The 18737-nt window shown below is 42.9% G+C and overlaps 1 long non-coding RNA gene across 4 annotated transcripts in view; it reads left to right on the forward strand.

Moving 5' to 3' along the window:
- The first annotated feature begins 1995 nt into the window (after window positions 1-1995).
- Window positions 1996-18737, forward strand: part of LOC122215395 — a 34047-nt gene continuing 17305 nt past the window's right edge. For all 4 annotated transcript variants that reach the window (XR_006200350.1, XR_006200351.1, XR_006200352.1 and 1 more), the window contains exons 1-3: window positions 1996-2246; window positions 10530-10652; window positions 11493-11596. This is a non-coding gene — a long non-coding RNA (uncharacterized LOC122215395). The remainder of the gene's footprint in view (window positions 2247-10529; window positions 10653-11492; window positions 11597-18737) is intronic.

Here is an 18737-nt window from a genome sequence, read left to right on the forward strand (position 1 = left end):
AAAACAACACTATATATCATACAGGGATAAAAAATATAAAGATATTCACAGGCACACATCACATTCGGGATAGTGGTTATCTTGGGAAAGAAGGAGCAAAATATGATCAGAGAGGGGAGGGCTCACAGGGGTCTCCTGTAAAAGCACTTTGGATGTAATTATTTCTTCATTAAAGAAAAACAGCTGCTCAAAGCCATAGTTCGTTATGAGCACAGAAGATATAGCCACTGTAATCTAACTGTTAAAATTCCTTCTATGGCTCGGTCTGCAATTAGTTTTAGTTTTTAATCCCTGCTTTCATTTTTTTTTTTTGTGTGTGTTTATCACAGACATGCATACCCATGGTTAAAAGACCCAAATCACTCTACAAGTATTGTTAACTAAGTAAAGTTCCCCCCCCCCTCTTTTTTTTAAACCGGGTGGTAAGAACACAGGTGTTTGCTTTGCTATTCTCCAATACCTTTTTATAGATCTGAAGGATTTCATCAAAAATGCTCAGACATTCGTAAAATCATTATAAAAATGAATAAGCTTCCTTCAGAGTAGCTCTCTGTGTACAAATGTAGTGATCTTAAGCTTTTCTAAAACTGGGGTTCGTCCACCTCTCATCCCCTTAGCTTCTTTGTTTTCTTGGAGTCGATGATCGCTCTCACTGTCTCTTCCGTTTCCCACTTGCCATTGGAAGTTTGGAAGTTTGGTGGGGGGGGGGGTTCATAATTCAGGTGAGTTTTTCTAAACTCTGTTGGGTGTGGTCTGGATACAGTTTAAAAAGTATGATCAGCTAGAGAACCTCTTGCCCTTTGATATCTAGGCGAAGAATGCCTTGAAATCCTCATTCCTTGAACCAGAGCAGTTCCAAAGCTTTCCCAAAGATTTCCTCTAATTCCTGTGGGGATTTAGGGAATTTAGGGGATACTTTCTCTTGGTCTCTTGTTTCTGTCTCTTGTACTGTCTCTTTCTCCTCCTTGCCTCCCTGAAACTCTGCCCTGACTTCATTTTCCACTACAGAAACCCAGGGCGCTTGGGTGGCTCAGTTGATTAAGCTTCCGACTTCTGCTCAGGTCATGATCTCGTGGTGCGTGGGCTTGAGCCCTGCATTGGACTCTGTGCTGACAGCTTGGAACCTGGAGCCTGCTTTGGATTCTGTCTCTCTCTCTCTCTGCCCCTGCCCTGCTCATGCTCTGTCTCTCTCTCAAAAATAAATAAACATTAAAAATAATTTAAACGACAGAAATCCACTCACACCAATCATTTAATAGGTATTGAGGACCTTATTGACCATTTCTTGGAACAGAGAAGGGTTTTACATATCAACATCTGAACATATTTTCTGGGGATCGGTTGGCATTGGTCTTCCTAAAAGGTCTGTAGGGGCCTTTGTTGGTTTTGCGTGTCTAGTCTCCTTCCTCTTTCTGCTGGTACCACAATTTGTATTTTCTTTGGGAAACCAACCTACCTAGCTTTCGGGTTTCTGGGTGAACCAAAGCTCCGTGGGGGTAAGACTAGGTAATTGTTATTATCCCCATTGTAAAAAGAAAAAAAAAGTGGGACCTCATGAGGTTTGTACGTGATAATGAAGATCAAAGGGCTAGTGAGTGTATGACTTGGAATTTGAATTCACATTTGATACTAAAGCTTGTGTTCATACCCACTACGGCATAAGAATATCATAATGCCGGTGATGGCCATATGGTATCCACTCCTGGGCTCTATCTCCCTTGCAGATTCTCCATTGAGCTCCAAATCTGTATATTCAACTAATATGTAATAACTCCAATGGAATGTCTGATAGGCATGTGGAGGGTTTAAAAAAAAGGTTCACAAGCTCTTTGACACAACATCCGTCAAGGAGTGAAGCTTACTTTCCCTCTCCTTGAGTGTGGGTTGAATTAATGACTTGCTTCTAATAGAATATTATGGGAACGACAGTGTTTGAGTTCCATGACTAGGTCATAAAAGGCATTGTGACTTCTGCCTGCCTCTTTCAGGTCACTCACTGTGGGGAAAGCTGGCTGCCGTGATGTGAGAACACTCATCAAGTCCTATGGGGAGACCCACATGGTGAGGAACTGAGGCCACCTGCCAATGGCAGTGTGAGGGCGTCATCTTGAAAGTGGACCCTCCAGCCCCAGGCAAGCCTTCACATAAGACTGCAGCCCCAGCTGATATCTTGACTGCCACCTCATGAAAGACCATGAACCACAGCCATCCAGCTATGCTCTCCAAGTTCCTGACTCACAGAAACTGTAAGATAGTAAATATTTGTTGTTTTAAGATACAAAGTTTTGGGGAAATTGATTATGCAGCATTGGACCGTTGACATATGCAGCATATGCACCATTGACATGTCCAGAGCTGAGCTCCGAATCTTCATTCTGCGAATGTAATTCTCCCCCCGTCTTCTCTATTCAGAAAATGATAACGTCATGATTCTTGTCCCTCATGATAAAACCTTGAAGTCATCCTTAAAGCCTGTCTTAATTTCATAATCCAAATCAAATGGAAGAGCAATCTTATTGTCCTAACTTTAAAATGTATTAAAAAATCCAATCATCTCGTCCTACATCCTCAGTTACTACCCTGGTCCACCCCCATCACCTCTCACTAGGTTCGCTGCAATTACTATCTACCTAATATCCCCCTTTCCCTGGTACACCCAGCGTCAATTCTAAATACAGCCAGAAGGATCCTTTAAAAATATGAGACAGATGGTCAATTCCTCTGCTCCAAACCCCTCCTGGTTATTTTTTCTCCAGATCTATGAGCTACTCCCTTCTTTCACTTCCTTCAGATATTTGCCCCACTATCACCTTCGTGAGGACTTTTCTGACTCCTGAGCATTCTTCATAGTGTATATTTTGCTTGTTTATTTTCTCTCTCCCTTCCAAGATGCCATCTACTCAAAGAGAGGGACCTTATTGTCTAGTTTTCTTACTGCCGTGTCCCCAGAACCCAGAATGATTCTTGCACATAGTAGGTACCCTATAAATATTTACTGAATAAATGCATGTTGTTTCCTAAGAGCTCTTGTCTTTGGTGTATATCAGACCTACCTGGGAAGCCAGTTACAAATAAGAATGCCCAAACACAATCTTAGGTACCCAGTTAGAGTCTGATGAAAAGTAGGGGATTGTAGGATGCATCCCTGGGAATCTTTATTGCATTAGTCCTTCTGCTCTTTCAGCAGAATTTGTTATTTCTGCTTTAACAGAGGCAAGGAAAATAGTAAAATATATTGAAATTGGTTTGTATTAAAAGAACTCTTTTGTAGTTAGGGCAGTAAATTATAGACATAGGATTCAATATAGGCCATAAATTGAATATTTCAGTGTGAGTAGAGTTGTATCGACTGTTCCTTTGGGGATTAGAGTTTATTTCCTAAGCTTTTGTTCACTACATCATGAGTCTTTTCAATAAAACGATCTCATTGCCTGACAGCCAGACAAGACTTTCAGTGATGCAAGGGGATTTTATCGGGTGTGGTTAACTCAGAAAATTGTTCTCTGAAGATACTTTATGACCAAATATTTACTAGTGTCCCTTAGCAGGCCTGGTTAATTTTCAGAATACCTAAGAAAGCCAATAAATGTGAACGAAGACACACATGCGCATGTGCGTGCACGCACACACACACACACACACACACTTTCACAAATACACATCCACTATTTTTGCTATTCTGCTTTAAGTAAAGAAAAACCAAGAAGTGTTACTGAAAAAGAAAGCTTAATGATATCATGACCTTGATATCAAGAGTTCTTGGGCAGATGAAAAAGATTAGGATGGGTGGGCGTGTCACACAGAAAGTTAAATCCATCCATCCACCCATCCATTGAGCAGGTGGGCATTTGCTTTATAATACTTGGGTTCAAGGGTTATAATTTATTACTTTTCTAACAAAGAAAATTTGTCCTACCCTTTATCAGAGTTTGATGGAAGCAAGAAACAAAATCGACTCTTCAGTTTTGAAATACACAGGGTAATTGACAAACCACCAGGGGAAGCACTGGGCTGGGGGAGGACAGGAAATGGGTCAGCTCTGGGGACGTAGGGGTGAATCAAGTCTCTCTTGGATGAGAAAGAGTGTGAGCAGCCCTCACCCCTGCCTACCCCTTGGCGAAGTCTGAAATGGTGTGGCAGGCAGCCTCTGAGATGGCCCCTTTTTCCCAGTGTTCATGTCTTTGTGTGATCCCTTCCCCCTGAGTGTGGCTGGACCTAATGGCTCATTTCTGATGAAGAGAATGAGGCAAACGTGAGGGGAAATCACTTTGGTATTTGTTGTAGAAGACTGGCTTCCGTCTTGTGGCACTCTCTTGTTTTCTTGTCTGCTGGCTGCATCGAAACAACGATCGTGTGTGAGCTACCCCAAAGAGAATCACACGTGGTGATGAACTGACAGAGGCCTCCAGCCAATAGCCAATGAGGAACTGAGGCCCTCACTGCCACAGCCCATGAGGAACTGATCCTGCCCCCACCACTGATTTCACTTAGAAGTGGATCCTGCCCCATTGGAACCTTGAGATGAGCCCACAGCTGTGGCCGACACCTTGGTTGCAGTCTGTGAGAGGCCGTCAGCCAGAGGACCCGGCTCAGCCACGCCTGGATTCCTGCCCCACTGAAACTGTGAGATCATACATGTTTGCTGTTTCAAGTTGCTAAATTTTGGGACCGTTTGTTATGTGGGATGTTAGTTTTGTAGGGCGGCCATAACAAAGTCCTACAGACTGGGTGGTTCAGAGTGTCAGGAAGTTATTTTCTCAGGGCGCCAGAGGCCAGAAGTCCAAAATCAAGATGTCAGCACATCCATGCTTGCCCTGAAGCCTCTAGGGAAAGATCTGGTCCTGGCCCATCTCTTAGCTTCTGGTAGCCTCAGGCATTCCTTGCCTTATAGATGGCCATCTCCCCCGTGTCTCTTTACATCATCTTTCCTTTGTGCCTCCATGTCTGTGTCTGTGTCCAAATTACCCTTTTAAAAAAATAAGGGTATAAGTCACGTTGGATTAGGGCCCACCCTCATCTTAAATTGATTACATCTGCAAAGACCCGATTTCCAAGTAAGATTGCATTCACAAGTACTGGGGCTTAGGGCTCCAACAAATCTTTTTTGGGGGGTTGGGGGACACAATTCGACCTAACAACCAGCAATAGATAACTAATTTGAAGAGTTAGCCACCTCCCCCCCGAAATTTGGGCGCAATTACTAGTAGAAAAGGGAAAATGGATGCTACCTCATATGAAACAAAGACCCCAAGGTATATTACAAATTCCCATCCAATAGAACTGAGCTGTCAGATTCAGGAGTCACCAGCCACAGGTGGTTGCTGAGCACTTGAAGCGTAGCTCGTCCAAACCGAGATATGCTGGGAGTACACAACACTTATTGGACTTTGTAGACCTAGAATGAGGAGAAAAGAATGGAAAATACTTTTCAATGCATTTTTAATACTGATTCCATGTTGAAATGGTATTTTGGATATATTGGGTTAAGTGGAATATATTATTCAATTTAATTTCACCTGTTTACTTGTTAAACGTGGCTACTAGAAAATTTAACCTTATGTGCATGTGGCTTGCATTATATTTCTGTTGGATGTTGTTGCTTTCTCACTTGGGATGTTTCTACTCTGTCTTACTTGGAGGGGATTTTTTTCCCCCACCTTCGACTTAAGCAAAGCTTCAAGGTTCTAGAAACCATGGAAATGGGCCTCTGGTCTTGATTGCATTGTGATCAAAACTGAGATACTTGCTGGCCAAAGGCTCTTTATTCCCTCAAAGCCAGGTGGCTCGCCTTTTCCAAGTTTGAACATAGGATCTTTTTGCTAAAGTGGCCAAGCCACAGCACCCTTCATCCAGCTGTAGAAAACTAGAAGTTTCCACATCAGCGCTTTCACTAGATGAAAAGCCCCTTCGGGAAGGTTGGGGGAGATGCCAGATTGATGCAGTTCTCCATCGGCTTTCCATCCCTTGGTTCCTAGGACTGGGCCATTGGTACCTTGCTTTCCTCCCCCACCCCTTGAAGGTTCTCTCTCTGGACAATCAAGATCCTTCTAGCATCTTCTATTTGAAAACAAGGGCTTATTCATTCTTCTCTGGGGAAAAGAGACACTGAGGCCCAGGCTGCTTTCAGAGGATGTGGGCAGGGAAGATATCTTCTCCTATTTCTATATCTCGAGCTGAACAAATTAATATTTTAATGACTAATCCACAAATTCATTTGTAGAATGGATATATTTATTGCCATATTTCAAAGCTCTTTTCCCTAAATTATCTTCATTTATTCAATAAACGTAGGGAGTGGTTACTCTGCCAGGCACTTTGGGGATTAATTGGTGACCAGGCAGACACAGCTCTCTTACTGAATTTATAGTTGAGTGAAGGAGGCAGCATGGAGCAGACAACCAAACAAATAATTATCACCTTCTGGATCAATGCTGCTAAGGAAAGAAGAAGAGCTGTCAGAGGCGTGTCCAGGAGAAGCTCACTGTGGTGCATGCGTGTGTGTGTGTGTGTGTGTGTGTGCGTGTGCATGGGAGTGAATCAAAGAAGGCTCATAAAAACTGAGATCTGAAGGATGGATAGAAGTTGGAGGTGAGGAGGTGAGGGATGAGTTATTACTTTTTTGAGCTCTTAGACTGAGCTGCTGTTCATTTATCCATTCATCCGTCCATCCATCCATCCATCCCATCCATCCATCCATCCATCCATCCATCCATCCATCCATCCCATCCACTCACCCACTCACTCATCCATACAACAAATACGTCCTGAGCATCTACTGCGTGGCAAGCACTGTCTTGAACAACATGTAGACAGTCAACATGTAAACTGTGGTCCTTAGCCTCAGCACTGTTGACATTTGAGGCTGGGTCATTCTCTGTTGTAGGGCCGTCCTGTGCACTGTGGGACATTTAGCAACATCCCTGGCCTCTACTCATCAGATGCCAGTAGGGACCCCCCCAGTCCTGACGATAACAACATCTCACGGTGTCTCCTGGGGGTCAAAATTGCCCAGTTACAGACCACTGATGTAAACAAATAACTATATAAAATCATAGCAGGTGGTGATGTGTCCTGTGAAGGAAAATTTAAGGGGGGTTAGGAGAATAGAGGGGGAGGAGTTAAGCAGGACGCTACTGGGTGGCTCAGTCGGTTAAGTGTCTGACTTCAGCTCAGGTCATGATATCTCTCAGTTAGTGGGTTCAAGCCCTGCGTCAGGCTCTGGGCTGACAGCTCGGAGCCTGGAACCTGCTTTGGATTCTGTGTCTTCCTCTGCCCCTCCGCTGCTTGCTCTCTGTCACTCTCTCTCTGTCTCTCTCTCGAAAATAATAAACATTAAAAATAAAAAAAAAGCAGAGACATAAATAAAGTGTGGAAACAAGTCACACCTGGGGAAAGAGTGTTCTGGGCAGAAGGAATCATCAGTGCAAAGGCCCCATGGTGGGATGACTTGGGTGTGAGGAAAGAGGGGCAAGGAGCCAGGAGTGGTTAGAGAACAGAGGTGGGAGGTGATGTATATACTGAGCGTGGGCTCGAGTAGCCTGTGGTGAGATCTTGGGATTTTATTTCAGTGAAGAGGGAGCCACTGGAGGGTTTTGAGCACAGATGACGTGATCTGATCCTTTGTTTTCAAAGGATCCCCCTGGCTGCTTGGTCACCGGAAGGTGATAAGAGGAGAAATGATGCAACCATTCAGGAGTCAAAGTGAGAGAAGGAGGTGGCAGTCATGATGGAGAAAGCAGAGGGACACACGAGGCTCCTCATTGCCCCTGCTCTCGACTGGCACACCCCACGTACCTCGGCTTAGTACTTAAAGCACATTACGTGATGATGATATCGAAATGGCCTATTTATATGTAGATGAAATCCTCAAGGGCAGAGATCAAGCCTCAATGATCTTTGTGCCCCTAAAAATTGTCACAGGACCGAGGGTTTAGTAGGAGCAGCAGTGAGAGCCTCAGAGCCCCGACTGACTGGACCTTCATCTTGGGAGGTCCCTTGTGTGGAACCCCTGTATGTGGAGACCCCAGGCTGATAGGGTCGCGGGGAAGGGCTCCGACAACCCAGTCAGACATACGCTGCAAGACTGACGCAGCCACCGGCCAGTCTGGTGACTGCGGGCTGCTTTCTTCCTCAGTCTGGACCTCAGCTTTCTCATCTGTAAAATGGGAGAATGATTCCAACCGTGTAGGTTGTTGTAAAGATTAAATGAAGGGGTTTAAGCAAAGTGATTGAGTCTCCCTGGGAACATTCAGCTGTGGCTTCCAATGGTTTCCAGTGAGGGGTGGGCAAGAGCTTAATGGCGGTGTGGAAATGCGAGCTGTGCAGCCGCTCTGGAAAACAGTATGGAGGTTCCTCAAAGATTAAAAATAGAACTACCCTAAACCCAGGAACTGCACTACTAGGCATTTATCCACGGGTTACAGGGGTGCTGTTTCGAAGGGACACACGCATCCCCATGTTTATAGCAGCACTATCCACAATAGCCAAAGTATGGAAAGAGCCCAAATGTCCATTGATGGATGAATGGATAAAGAAGGTGTGGTATATATATACGATGGAGTGTTAATCGGCAATCAAAAAACATGACATTTTGCCATTTTCAACTACGTGGATGGAACTGGAGGGTATTGTGCTAAGTGAAATTAGTCAGAGAAAGACAAAAATCACATGACTTCATCATATGGGGACTTTAAGAGAAAAAACAGATGAACATAAGGGAAGGGAAACAAAAATAATCTAAAAACAGGGAGGGAGACGAAACAGAAGAGACTCATAAATACGGAGAACAAACTGAGGGTTACGGGAGGGATTGTGGGAGGGGGGATGGGCTAAATGGGTCAGGGGCACTAAGGAATCTACTCCCGAAATCATTGTTGCACTAGATGCTAACTAATTTGGATGTAAATTTAAAAAAATAAAAAATTAAATTAAAAAAAAAGAAAAAAAAAGAGCTTTATGGCGGTGGGTAGAAACATACTGATATTACATATAAGTAAATATATAGGTATATATGTGTATGTATATATATGTACGTGTGTATATGTATATATAAAATGCTTTAAGTGTTTTGTGATGCTTTGTAATGTCACAATGAATTAGCATAATAAGATGTGTATTGTTTCTACGTAGCTGAATGATGGCATTGGGTTGATAGGTACGTGTTGCATCACCCCAATAGTTTAGTGAGTGCTGGTTAGACCAGTCGTGCTGACTTCCTGAGCTTTCTCTTGAGTCCCTCCTTAAAAATACTATTTCCTTGGGGCGCCTGGTTGGCTCAGTCTGACTTCGGCTTCGGTCACGATCTCTCGATTTGTGGGTTCGAGCCCCGCATCGGGCCCTCTGCTGTCAGCCTGGAGCCTGCTTTGGATCCTCTGTCCCCCTCTCTCTCTGCCCCTCCCCTCCCCTGCTCTCTCTCTCAAAAAATAAATAAGCTTAAAAAAACCATTCTTTCCGGGGTGCCTGGGTGGCTCAGTCGGTTAAGCGTCCGACTTCAGCTCAGGTCACGATCTCGCGGTCCGTGAGTTCGAGCCCCACGTCGGGCTCTGGGCTGATGGCTCAGAGCCTGGAACCTGCTTCCGATTCTGTGTCTCCCTCTCTCTCTGCCCCTCCCCCGTTCATGCTCTGTCTCTCTCTGTCTCAAAAATAAATAAACGTTAAAAAAATTAAAAACAAAAAACAAAAAACATTATTTCCTTGCTCATACCCCTCAAGTATTCCGATTCTTTAGGCCCAGAGCTGGCCCCAAGAATCTGCATTTAATGGCTGTTCCAGAGGATTCTGATGTGTAATTGGGTCCAGACCAGTGTCTCCCACAGTGAAAGTGCGTCGTTACTCACCACGGATCTTGCTGAAACGTGGATTCTGTTCAGTGGCTGGGGTTCCACGGTTCTGCATTTTGAGCAAGCTTCTGGGTGATGCCAGAGCTGCTGGCACAAGGCTCACACAAAAGGTAGCAGAAGCTCAGACCCGGTTCTCCGAGTGCGGGCCTGAGAACAGCCGTACCCCCCCAGCAGTTGGGAGGATGCTCTGGGTCAGGCCCCGCTGAACCCCGGAAACCGCTGGACCCCAGGGCAGGGCCAGCCGCCTGTGGTTCGACAAGCCCTTGCAGGTGGTTCTGATGTGCGCTCGGGTTTTTGAAACGCGGTCGATGAGGGAGCTCTGGTCCCCTGGGCCCTGAAGGCCTCTCTCCCACCTTCTGTCTGCAACCTCACCGAACGGACAGCCTCGAGCTGTCCTGTTCCCCAAAGGTGGGTCCCGTGCGACCCTGGAGCCCCTCCTTCCACGGGCCTGCCTTCAGAACTCTCGCTCTCCCTGTGTCCCCAGCATTGCAGGCGTGCATCGTTGAGCCGACGTGACAGGTAGCGTCTCTTGAGAAGGGCTGACGGGCCCTCTCGTCCGGGCGTGATTGACGGCGCCCTGATCAGCGGGCAGAGAATGGAACGCCTCCAGAAGGATGTGTGCTCTGTAAATAGTTGACATCACCTACCCCGAAAACCTGAAAGAGAACTTCATTTTTCTTTCTTTTTCAGGGAACCCAGCAAGTCACGGGACACCCTGAAGTGTAATTAGTCTGGCAAGGGAGTTTCTGACTGGGCCCCGGGGACCCGCGATGAGGGACAATTGTAGGTGCCTTTGTCTCCTTGCGATTCGAGGTAGGTGAGGGTCATTCACCGGTGACCACGGGAATCCCAGCTCCTTTAACACGGGAGCATGCAGACTGTCGCCTGGGCACGCGGCGGGTCCTCACGCAGCCGACCTGGGGAAGGGCCTGAGATTCTGGATTTCTGGCAAGCCCCCACGTGCCGCTGTGGCCAGCAGTCGGAGGACCACACTCCCCGCAACCTTCCTGCCGCCACCGCGGACCTAGTGTCGGGAGATGGCTTTCAAAGGTCAATCGGGGGGCTTGGCTTTCGGCGTTAGACTTGGGTTTGCATTTTTGCTCCACAAATTGCTAGCTGTGTGACTTTGGGGGAGTGGGCTCACCTCTCTGGGGCTGCACTCGGAGGGGGGGTTAACGTGGACATTTACAGTTTAGGGCGGTGTTTTTTTTTTAAATTGCCCCCTTGAAGAAGTTTCTTTGGACTTTTTCCTCCCGAATCATCTCCCTCCCCGTGAAATTCTAATGCCACAGACGCGCAGGGTATCTCTTTATTACATACTGTGGTGCTTTGGAGGAGCACAAGGCGTTGTAACAGCTAAGATTTTTCACTCCCCGCGAATCCATGTTGGCTCGCTCAGGAGCGGTATCACCCTGTGGAGAATGCTGACTTTAGGGCAACGGTAAAGATTAAGAAAGGTCATTTCTGTCAGCTACCTGATACGGAGTAAGTGCTCAGAAATGGTTAAGTATTAATGTGTGTTGTAGAGACCACACGTTAGAGGTAATATAGGATTATTAATACAGCATATGCTATATATTATCACATATCATATATCAATATACTATTATGCATATCATATATCATATCATACGTCTTCTCTCTCCACCTAAGGCCTGCAGGTTGGGTGTGGACGGAAGAACAAAGGTGCAGAAGGAGGCGGGAAAAGACACAGACGCAAGCTGAGGCGGCCGTGTGAAATACCACAGGAGTTCAGGGTATGAAATCAGGCTAGGGTCTCAGGTTCCCTTCACCCCGCCATGTGGCCTCGAAGATGGTGTTCAGCCCTGCTGGGTCCCTGTGTCTCCGTCTCTACCCTAGGCACGGCACACTTTTCCTCTCTATCGTGCAGTGAAGAGTAAATCCAAAAGCACATGGAAGGAGACCACGACAGGGCCTTTGTTATTTGTGCCAAACGCACCTTCACCGGGTGCCCCCCGCGCCATGGCCACGGGCCATGGCGCTGGGCACGAGCCCTACTCTCCGGCGTGGTGACAGGCCAGCAGGCAGTATACGTTGTCACAGGTGCACACATCGTAGGTGCAACCAGAGAGCAGGACTTTTCCTAGACTGGAGGTCAGAGAAGAAGGTAGGGTGAGAGCATGTGCAGAGATGCTGAGGCCAGACAGTGCCTGGAGGGTGCTGAAATTGAAAGGCCCCCCCGTTTGAATGTGCCAGAGGAAGCGAGTGTCCCGGAATGGCAGGAGCCAGCCTAGGCAGGCAGGGTCTCAGGCCAGCTGAGGCCAATGGACTGATACCAGGGCCATAGGGAGTCATTAAAGGCAATCAATCAAGGGATGGGGGCGGGCAGGCGTAGCTGAGGGCGCAAGAAACATCTTAGAACATCTTGTGTTTTCTCAAATTCTTTCCATTTCCTTCGGGGCAGGAGGAGCTTAGTTCTGGAAACTGGGAAGCAGACCAAAGGGGGGACTGGATAACTCAGGGGCAGATGAGACATCAGTTCATATTTCAAAGATTTTTGCCTGTCACACTTGCTTTGGTGGAGAAGTGTGTCTTCTCTGTTACTCATCCCACAGCTCTCCAGACTTCAGTGCTGGCTCTTGGAAGTCCTGGGACACTTTCTGCTCACATCACAGAACTTAGGCCCAGTGATTACTTTATGGTAACAAACCATCATTTTATAGGGCCTGCCATTTGCCAAAGCTCATGCTAGGAGCTTACAAGAGTGTGGCCTTCCCATATCACAAACTTGGATGTGAATTCCAGGTCCACCTTGTCAAGGGGTCTGTGCTTGGGGCAACTTGGGTCTTCTCAGCTGTAAAATGGGGTATGAGTCGGTACCTCCTGGGATTGTTGGAGGATTGGGACGCTTCTCAGCGTTACCTTTTACTCACTAGGTCAGCATCAATACATAGTATATGTTAGGGTATTAGCTAGGACTCATTCATGCGTTCATTGATTCTCTCCGCAAATATCATCCCGGACAGCTGTGATGTGTAAGCCATGACAGGCTGTCTTAGAAGTTGGGGATACAATGGTGAATCTGCCCTCAGGAATCTACAGTCTAGTGACAGTGTAATGAGGGTCAACAAATGCTTTTTGGGAACGGCCAGATAGTAAATATTTTTGCTTTTGGGGGCTCAAGAGACAAAATGGAGTGAAACCCATGTCGCCAACTTGAAAGGGTGCCTGTAGCCTTTTCAAATTAGCTTCTTTCACTTAGTAATATGCATTTAAGATTCCTCCATACCCTTTCATGGCTTGCTAGCTTGTTTCTTTCTCGTGTTGAGTAATATTCAATTGTCCGGATGGACCACAGTTTCCACTTGCTTACTGAAGGACATCTTGGTTGCCTTCATGTTTTGGTAACCATGAATAAAGCTGTTGTAAACGTCCATGTAGAGGTTTTTGTGTGGACAAAAGTGTTCAACTCTTTTGGGTAAATACCAAGAAGCATGACTGCTCGATTGTATGGTGTGGAGTATGTTTAGTTTTGTAAGAAACTGTCACACTGTCTTCCAAGATGGCTCTACGGTTTTGCATTCCCACCGGCAAAGTAGGAGAGTTTCTGTTGCCCCACACCCTTGCCAGCATCGTTGTTGTCAATGTTCCAGAACATTCTCTAGTGTTGTCAATGTTCTGGCTATTCTAATAGTGTGTAGCGATGTCTCATTGTTGTTTAAATTTGCAATTCCCTGATAACTTGCCATCGGTATACCGTCTTTGGTTAAGTGTATGTTAAGGTCTTTGGCCCATTTTTAAAAATTGGGCTATTTGCTTTCTTATTGCTGAATTTTAAGAGTTCTTGTATATTTTGAGCAACAATCCTTTGCAAATACTTTCTCCCAGATTGTGACTCGTCTTCTAGTTCTCTTGATATTGTCTTCTGTAGAGTAGTTTTTAATTTTAGTGAAGTCCAGTTTGTAACTGTAGCGAAGTCCAGCTTATCAATTATTTCTATCATGGATCATGTCTTTGATGTTGTCTCTGAAAAGTCACCACCATATCCAAGGTCATTTAGATTTTTCCCCTACAATGCTTTCTAGGAATTTTATAATTTTGCATTTTACATGTAGGCATATGATCCATGTTGGTTTGTTTTTAGGAAACGTGTACCTTCTGTCTAGATTCACTTTTTTGCATGTGGACTTTTGGTTGTTCTCTTATTGAAGACACTGTCTTTGTTCATTGCATTGCCTTTTCTTCATTGTCAAAGATCAGTTCACTATATGTACAGGGCTGTATTTCTGGGCTCTCTCTTCTGTTCTATTAATATACCTGTCTGTTCTTTCACACCGTCTTGATTACTGTGGCTTTAGAGCAAGTCTTGAAATTACATAGCCTCAGTCCTCCAACTTTGTTCTCCCTTAGTATTGTGTTGACTGTTCTGGGTCTTTTGCCCTAGACAGAAACTTTAGAATCGGTTTGTCAGTATCTATAAACTAACTTGGTGGGATTTTGACTGGGATTGCCTTGATTCTACAGACCAAGTTGGAAAGAAGTGACATCTTAAAATATTGAGTTTTCCCATCCATAAATATGGAACATCTCTCCGTTTATTTAGTTTTTCTTTGATTTCATTTTATTTATTTATTTGTGTATTTATTTATTTAATTTAAATTTTAGTTAACCTACAGTGAAATATTTGTTTCAGGATAATGAGCATTTCATAGATTTCCTCAAGTCGATCTTGTACGTATTTTGTTTTATGCACCTAAGTATTTCATTTTTGGGGGGTGCTAATGTAGGTGGTATTGTGTTTCTAATTTCAAATTCCCCTTGTTTGGTGTTGGTGCATGGGAAAGTCATTAACTTTTGCTTGTTAACCTTGGATGCTCCAACCTTGCTACAGTCACTTCGTCCAGGAGTTTTTTTTTTTGTCAGTTCTTTCAGGTTTTCTACATAGACAATCACGTCATCTGTAAACAATTATAGTTTGATGTCTTCCTTCACAATCTGTATACATTTGTTATTTCCGTTTCTTGTCTTATTGTATTAGCAAGGACTTTCAGAATGACGTTGACAAGAGGTCATGAGAGGGGACATCCTTGCTTTGTACCTGCTCTTAGAGGGAAAGCTTCAAGTTTGTCACCACTAAGTCTGATGTCAGCTGCAAGTTTTTGTAGATAGTCTTTATCAAATTGAGAAAATTCCCTTCTGTTCCTAGTTTACTGAGAGTATTTATCATGAATGGGTGTTAGATTTTGTCAAGAGCTTTCTCTGCATCCGTTGGTATGAACATGTGATTTTTCTTTTTTAGCTTGTTGACATTAATTAATTTTTGAATGTTGAACCAGCCTCCCATACCCAGGATAAATCCCATTTGGTCATGGTGTCCAATTCATTTTACGTATTTTTGAACTTGATTTGCTAATATTTTACTGAGGATTTTTACATATATGTTTGTGAGAGATATTGATCTATAGTTTTCTTTTCTTGTAATGTCTCTGTCTAGTATCAGTGTTAGGGTAATGTGGCCTCATAGAATGATAATGTTGGATTTTCTCTGCTTCTATTCTTTGAAAGAGATTGTAGAGAATTGGTATGATTTCTTCCTTAAATATTTGGTAGAATTCACCAGTCAATCCATCCGGGCCTCATACTTTCTGTTTTGGCAGGTTATTAATTATTGATTCAATTTCTGTAATAAATAGAGGTCTATTTAGATAATCTATTCTTGTGTGAGTCTTGGCAGATTGTGTCTTTCAAAAAATTGGTCCATTTCACTTAGGTTATCAAATTTGTGGGCATATAGTTGTTCATTGTATTACTTTATTATCCTTTTTATGTCCATGGGATCTGTAGTGATGTTTTCCCTTTTATTATGATATAAGTAATTTGTGTCTTTTTTTTCCCTTGGTAAGCTAGAGGCTTATCAATTTTATTGATCTTTTCAGCTTTTGGTTTCATTGATTTTCTCTGTTGATTTTCTGCTTTTAATTTCACTCATTTCTGCTTTAATTCTTATTACTTCTTCTGCTTACTTCATATTTAATTTATTTTTTTCCAGTTTTCTAAATTGGTAACTTAGGTTATTGATTTTAGATTTTTCTTCTTTTCCAAATTATTCATTCAATGCTATAAATTCCCTCTAAGCACTGCTTTCACTGCATCCCACAAATTTTGATAAGTTGTGTTTTCATTTTTATTTAGTCCAAAGTGTTTTAAAATTTCTCCTGAGATTTGTTTTTTGACCTATGTGTTATTTAGAAGTGTGTCGTTTAATCTGCACATATTTTGGGATTTTCTAGCAGTCTTTCTGTTACTGATTTCTTGCTTAATTCTATTTAATTTCTAGAGCAGGCATTGCATGATTTCTATGCTTTTAAATTTGGTAAAATATGTTTTGTCTCCCAGAATGTGTCTATCTTGGCTAATGTTCCGTGTGAGTTTGAGAAAAATATATATTCTGCTGTTGTTGGATGAAGTAGTCTATAAAGGTCAACTGTGCTCAGTTGATTGATGGTGTTGTTGAGTTTGCCTATAGCAAATTCTTACTAATTTTCTGTCTGCTTGATCTTTCCATTTCTAAGAGAGAGAGAGTGTTGAAGTTTCCAGCTATAAAGGTGGATTCATCTATTAATCTATTTCTCCTTGCATTTCTATCAGTTTTATCTCATGAAGTTTGATGCTCTGTTGTGTGGTGCATATATGTTAAGAATTGTTGTGTTTTTAGAGATTTTAATCCTTTTATCATTATCCCTTCTTTATCCTTTATAACTTTCTTTACTTTACAGTCTGTTCTGTTTGAAATTATTACAGCTACTCTCGATTTCTTTTGATTAATGTTAGCATGGTATATTTTTCTCCATCCACTTCTTTTTCTTTTTTAATTTTTATTTTTGAGAGAGAGAGAGAGAGACAACAGAGGGAGAGACAGAAAGAATCTTAAGCAGGCTCCATGCTCAGCACAGAGTCTGACTTGAGCTGAAATCAAGAGTCAGACGCTCGATGGACTGAGCCACCCAGGAGCCCCTCCATCCACTTCTTTTTAATCTATAGATGTCTTTATATTTAAAGTGGGTTTCTTACAAACAACATAGAGCTGGGTCATGTTTTTTAATTCACTCTGACAATGTCTTTTAATTGGTGTGTTTAGACCATTGTCATGCAAAATGATTGTTGATAATGTTGGATTAATAGTCACCATATTTGTTACTGTTTTCTATTGGTTTTATTTTCCCAATTTTCATATTTTACTCTTTTCTGTCTTTTGTGGGCTTAACTGAGTATTTCGTATGACTTCATTTTCTCCACTTTCTCAGCACATCAGTCATTATTCTTTACTTTTCAAAATGATTGCCCTAGAGTTTGCAATATATATTTGCAAATAATCCAAATCGACTTTCAAGTAACACTATCCCACTTCATGAGTGGTGTGAATATCTTATAATAATGAGATAGCTATGATTCCTCCCTTTCATCCCTTGATCATTGCTATCATTCATTTTTCTCATATACATACACACACACGTGTGTGTGTGTGTGTGTGTGTGTGTGTGTGTGTGTGATATGCACATAAGCATACAGAGCCAAATATATTTTGAGTGTTATTATTTTGAATAAACTTATCTGCTAAATCATTAAGAATAGGAAAAATAAAAGCTTTAATTTTACCTTCACTTATTCTCTCTTTGATATTCTTCCCTTCTTTATGTGGGTCTGCGTTTCTGACCTAGATTATTTTCCTTTTCTCGAAAGAATTTCTTTCAACATTTCTTGCAAAGAATTCCTTCAAGTTTTGTTTGTCCGAGGAAATCTTTATTCCTCCTTCACTCTGAAGGATAATTTATCATGGTACAGAATTCTAAGTTGGTGGTGTTTTGTTTTTTGTCTTTTTCTCTCAACACTTTAAATATTCCACTCTTCTCGACTGCATGGTTTTTGAAGGGAAGTTGGAAGCAATTCTTTGCTCACTTTGAGGTAAAGTGTTTTTTTTCCTCCAGCTTCTTTCATTATTATTTTTTTTTATATTTGCTTTCTGTAGTTTGAAGATAATCTACCTAGTTTTTGTTTGTTCTGTTTTTGTTTTTTGGCATTTATCCTGTTTCGTAGACTTCCTGGATCTGTAATTTGGTGGCTGACATTAATTAGAGGAAATTCTCGGTCATGACAGTTTCAAATATTTTCTCTCTTCTTCTTCTTGTATTCCCATTACATGTGTGTTGTGCCTTTTGTGGTTGTCTCACAGACCATAGATACTCTGTTTTGTTTTCCTTTTTTCAGTCCTTGTCTCTTTGCTTTTCAGTTTTTGAGGATTCTATTGGTATGTTCTCCAGCTCAGAGATTCTGTCCTCAGCCATGTTGAGTCTACTAATATACCCATCAAAGACACTATTCATTTCCATTACAGTGTTTTGCCTTTTTTTAAAATCTGTAACATAGTTCTTTCTTAGAATTCCCATCTCTCTCCTCATATTGCCCATGTATTCCTGCACGGTGTCTAGGTGTCTATATCCCTTAGCATATTAATCATGGTCTGGTAATTTTGATATCCTTGCTATATCTGGTTCTGATGGTCTATTCATACTGCATTTTTTTTTTTTTTTTGCCTTTTGAGATGCTTATCATTTTTCCTTAATAGCCAGACATGATGTACTGGGTGAAAGGACCTACTGTAAATAGGGCATTAGTAATGTGGTGGCGAGGTGTGGGGAGAGGGGACTGGTCTACAGTCCTACGATTAGGTGTCAGTGTTTTGGTGAGCCTGTGCCTCTGGGCTGTGAACTTCACAAGAATTTCTCAGTCTTCCCCCATTCCCCCACCTCAGGTGGGGTAGGAAGGCTTGGGCAGCTTGGGGTTGGGTGTTTCTCTTCCTCAGGTCAGTTAGGTTCTGAGAATACCCCAGCAGGTTAGACTCTGGTTAACTAGTCTGTCTTGAGGGCAGGAGTTGTTAAG

The sequence above is a fragment of the Panthera leo genome, chromosome A3, assembly GCF_018350215.1.
Source record: "Panthera leo isolate Ple1 chromosome A3, P.leo_Ple1_pat1.1, whole genome shotgun sequence".
NCBI lineage: Eukaryota > Metazoa > Chordata > Mammalia > Carnivora > Felidae > Panthera > Panthera leo.